General features: G+C 51.5%; 1 pseudogene; it reads left to right on the top strand.

Annotated features, from left to right (window-relative positions):
- Positions 1-396: 396 nt before the first annotated feature.
- LOC123165220 (endoglucanase 14-like) lies at positions 397-2,459 on the top strand (annotated as a pseudogene).
- Positions 2,460-5,315: the final 2,856 nt, after the last annotated feature.

Raw genomic sequence — 5,315 nt, 5'->3', positions numbered from 1 at the left:
AGGAAATATCGACCTTCTCCAGTGAAGTTAATTCCGCCAAATAAGTTCAGATACGGGGTGGATATGTTTACATTTGGCACCCGGTTTCTGAAGGTCGCAAAATCTCCGCACATAGTCAAAACAAATCAATACTCGTGCATGTATGGCGCGTAATCATTCTAGGATATCAATGCTTGCATTTCTTTCACCGATTCATAGTGGATTGAAACCTTGTTCCTCTCACCCCATCTCCTTTCTTGCGCCTATAAATACGTCCCGTCGACGGGAGGAGCATACTCGCTGATCACTCTACTGCACACATAAGGCAGTGGTACAATACGACGATAGGACCTAACAAGAAACTAGCTAGTAGTTTTTGTTGTAGAGAAACTAGCTAGTTAACCGAGGACGACGAAGATGGTGGCAAGGGCTAGGGTGCTGCTCGTTGCCGCCGTGGTATGGTTTTTGGCAACCACGGCGTGCCAAGCCGCCCAGCGGGACTACGCCACGGCGCTCACCAAGTCGCTGCTCTACTTCGAGGCGCAGCGCTCCGGCAGGCTGCCGCCGACCCAGCGCGTCCAGTGGCTCGGCAACTCGGCCCTCAAGGACGGCGCCGACCACGGGGTAAGCACGTCGGCGATGCATGCATGTGTGGTACGTTGTACGTGTTTGGTTCGTGCATGGTGCTGACATGTTTGATCGATCGTTGTGCAGGTGGATCTCACGGGCGGCTACTACGACTCCGGCGACAACGTCAAGTTCGGGTTTCCCATGGCGTTCACGGTGACCATGCTGTCGTGGAGCGTGGTGGAGCACCGGGCCCGGCTGGCCGCGGCGGGGGAGCTGGGCCACGCGCTCCAGGCGGTGCGTTGGGGCGCCGACTACCTGGTCAAGGCGCACGCCCGCCCCGATGTGCTCTACGTGAACGTCGGCGACGGCAACTCCGACCACGCGTGCTGGGAGCGGCCCGAGGACATGGACACGCCCCGGAGGTCCTACATGGTGAACGCCACCCACACGGGCTCCGACGTCGCCGCGGAGACGGCGGCGGCGCTGGCCGCGGCCTCCGTCGCGTTCACGGGGCCGCGCGGCGACCCCCGGTACGCGTCGACGCTTCTGAAGCACGCGAAACAGGTGCGCATTTTTACTTGCACAGAGAAACAGGTGCGCATTTTTACATACATTTTTACGTGTTTTGAGTTTTGGCACACGTATGCACAGCACAAATTAATAGAGCGCTGCACATGTTAATTTGCCCTTTTAATTGCGCAATTATATGCATGCACAGCACAAATTGGACGGTTTCTGTGACTACAATCAATTTGAAAATAACGTGAGGGAATTTATTTAGCAAACCATTTCATAGAGTCGTGCTCATATAGTGGCTAAAAATGGATGTCAAATTAATCATTGCTAAAAATGTATGTCAAATTAATCAGCTAATTTCTTGAGTCACTTGTTGCTTCTGCAGTTGTTTCAGTTCGCCAGGAACCACCGTGGCCTCTACCATAACAGCATTCCATCGACCAGAGGTTTCTACAGCAGCAGCAGCGACGAGGTAGGAAGCACATCACTAATTAATGTCACATAATGAATAAAAAATAGCAGTATTGTAAAGCAAATACTGAAACTTGTTTGGAACAGGACGAGCTGCTGTGGGCGGCAGTCGTTGTCCTGGGACGACAAGTTCGTCGGAGCCCAGGCACTGGTCGCCAAGGTAAATGTACCAGATGATCCTAGTAGGTCTGATGAATCGACAGCAACTGTTAGCTTCAGTAACTGATGACTATACCGGCCATACTGCAGCTCATCCTCCAAGGGAAGCTGCCGAACAACGGCCGCCACGCCGAGATGAGAAGCAACGTGGAGAGCTTCCTCTGCAACGTCGTTCAGCACGGTGACGGCCGCAGCGGGCGGCTCCCCCCGGGCGGCATGCTCTACCTGCAGCCCTGGTCCAACCTGCAGGACGTAACGACGGCGATGTTCGTCCTCGTCACGCACGCCGACCACCTGGCGGCGGCGAGGGCTTCCCTGCAGTGCGGCGGCGTGAGGCTGCCGCCGGCGCAGCTCGTCTCGTTCGCACGGTCACAGGTGGACTACATCCTTGGCAAGAACCCAATGAAGATGAGCTACATGGTTGGGGTCGGAACTCGGAAAGAGGTACCCATCGCAGCCGCACCACCGCGGCGCGTCACTGCCGTCCATCAGGAACAACCCGAGGAAGATCTCCTGCGGCAAGGGATCCGAGTACTTCCACAGGTCTGCGCCCAACTTGAATGTGATCGACGGCGCCATCGTCGGAGGGCCCGACAACAACGACCACTACGACGATTCTCGGGGGAATTACCAGCAAGGAGAGCCATCAACCTACACCGTTGCGCCCATCGTCGGAGTGCTTGCGAGGCTTCTGCATAACTGATGTTATTGTTTTCAGTCAAGAGATGTGCAATGTCAATGCCGTCCTTGTAATTTAGGCAGATATAACTTAGTCAATAAAATATTTCATACCGACAACAACACAGAAATTGTTTCAATCCAAACTTCGAAAAAGACTTCAACATCACAATAGTTCAACATGACATTTTATTCCCTTCCAAATTTTGAAAGAAACTTCAACATGTAGTAGATCTCATCATATTGGTAAGAGATCTTGTTTACACTAAGAGGTAGAGGCTTCAAGAGCAGGTAGACATTCCCTTATCACCTCTGCAGCTTGCTCCAGCTCCTTCTCCGACACGATGAGCGCAGGCACAAGCCTCACCACATTGCCTTTCCCGGCTGTCAGCAAAAAGACACCAGCATTCAAGCATGCATCGACCAAAGGCCCAGCCGGCACGTCGAGCTCGATGCCAACGGTGAGACCGACCCCCCGGATCTCTTTGACATGAGGGTTTCCACTCAGTTTTTTTTTTTACGCCTTAGTTTGGAGCAGCTCCTTGAAATATTCTCCTTTCTTGGTCACCTCTGCTAGAAATCCAGGCAGAGGATGGTCCCACATTCGACGGAGGCACTTTTGTGCGCCATGCTGCATTAGCCACACCCTGGAAGCTTTCCAATTTATACCCCTGGGTAAATCCGTTGGGGTAGTCCGCCGCCGTTGATTTAGTGATCCAACGGTGCCTGGGAATTCCACGATACAAAGGTGGGACAGATGCCGACGTCTGGGGCGGAAATCGAGGCGCCACGGCCCACCTCCCCATGTTCGCGGTGATTTCGTAGAGACGTGCGCGCGAAATTTTAGATGTGCAAATTTTGTTGATTATCAATCCGTTGATCCAATGATCAGAGATATCTTTCCGAAGATACATACTCCGTCCGACGAAGATTCTGTAAAACATCGACGTCCACTAGGACAGATGCTCAAAATTTTGCCTAAAGTCATCTTCAGGATTGCTATAGGATGGGATCGACGCTCCTCCACGGATCTAATTGGTCCTTCTTCTAGGCTCCAAGGCGTAAATTTCATAAAGTTGGACTTGCAGTGAGCCTGTGCCAGCATTCCTCCAGAATAATGAGTGCCATCTTTCCGAAGAGTTAAACCACATGCCAGCACCGCTACTCGGGTTCCCATGGCACATCCACACTCAAATCTCTAGTCAATCTCCCACCGGAGATGAATGAGTGCCACCAAGTTTTTCGTTGCAGTCAACTATCCCCGATCAGTCAGGAAACTCTCGTACGTGGCGACTCTAAAGCCGATCTAGGTCTTGTTCACAGCAGCGGCGGCAGTGACGTCGTAGCTTTCTCCGACCTCTCAGCATGGCAGTATGAGGTTCGTAATCATCTCCAGCGATCTTGCTCGTAAGATCGGCTGTTTTTTCTCCAGGCCTTCCATGAGCGTTGGTTCATGTTGGCTTTTGATCGCTAGACCAAAATTCCCAGGAGCACTATGTGCAAGTTAGCTAGACAGTGAAACAGTCAGCTTGATTGATGAACAGTAGACCAGCATGCACGTAACATACGTACTTGAACCTGGGCTTTCACTAACGCTAGGATCGGTTGATCTCTCGATGAACTTCGACGTGGTCGGCGAAACACTTGCGTACGAAACAAACTGGACACAGGAAAAATCTTTTGGTGATAGCTACAGGGGCGTGTCGCTCCTGGGCTTTTCTTTTCTCTTGTATTGATCTGGTTCGTTGTGATTGTTTACAAGGGGTACACGTAAGTATATATAGTAGCAAACCTAGCTACTAAACCTATACCTACACGGTTACTGTATCCTATCCGTGCCGGACAAGCTAACCGAGTCGTGCTTAACTCTAACATTCACCCCCTTAAGCATGACATTCTTATTATGACCTAGATCCCAAACTCGACTGCTGCTACTCATAGGCATTATCGCCAGCATTGCTTTCGCCGTTCTTCGTAGCGTTTCAGGGATTGAATTTACTGCCATTAGCTCATCCATAGCTTGATGGCAACACTCCTCGTTGGTCGCATCTTCAAACTTCATCTGTTCTTCGGTGCTTGATAGACTGTCTTTCAGAACCTCGAGGGGACCTCTTATAAACTCGTGCGAGACCAAACTCCGGTCTAACATTGAGTCCCAAGCTCTTGGCGCTTGCTTCAACCCGTAAAGTGCCTTCTTGAGCTTATAAACTTTCGCTTCTTCGCCTTTCTTCTCGTAGCCGAGGGGTTGTTCCACGTACACTTCTTCTTTGAGGTCGCCGTTGCGGAAAGCGGATTTCACATCCATATGATGAACCTTCCAATCCTCTTGTGCTGCCAAAGCTAGGAGCACTCTCACCGTCTCGATTCGAGCAACCGGTGCAAACACCTCCTCATAGTCAACTCCTTGACGTTGTACGTAACCCTTTGCAACGAGTCTTGCCTTGTCCTTCACAATTGCACCCTTCGTGTCCTTCTGTAACTTGTAAACCCACTTCAAACCTATGGCCTTTTGGTTAGGAGGTCGGGTTACCAAAGTCCACGTACCATTGCTCTTGATCGCCTTCATCTTCTCATCCATGGCGTGCATCCAACTTGAACTTTTGCTCGCCTCTACGAAGTTAGCCGGCTCCTCAACTCCGAGTAAACACAAATCGGAGTACTCGAGCGTAACTGGCTTTGCGTACTTGTAGACTTTCTTGAGGGTCTTGTAGCGACGAGGCCCAGAAGAATCCGTTGTGGCTTGCGAAGGAGGCGACACAAATTGTGTCGGCGTCGATGCACTTGAGGAAGATCGTTGAGTCTCGGGCGTGGTAGATGCCGGATCGTTGGCGTCCTCGTCGTCGGCGTAGTCGTCGTTATCGTGACCATCATCTTGATTGTCATCACCACTATGCGCCTCGTTGTCGATGTCGTTGCCGAGATCTCTACCCGTGTCATGCGCG

Source organism: Triticum aestivum, chromosome 1D (assembly GCF_018294505.1).
Source record: "Triticum aestivum cultivar Chinese Spring chromosome 1D, IWGSC CS RefSeq v2.1, whole genome shotgun sequence".
NCBI classification, from domain to species: domain Eukaryota; kingdom Viridiplantae; phylum Streptophyta; class Magnoliopsida; order Poales; family Poaceae; genus Triticum; species Triticum aestivum.
The sequence above is the reverse complement of the archived record's forward strand: the minus strand, read 5'-3'. Positions and strand labels throughout refer to the sequence as shown.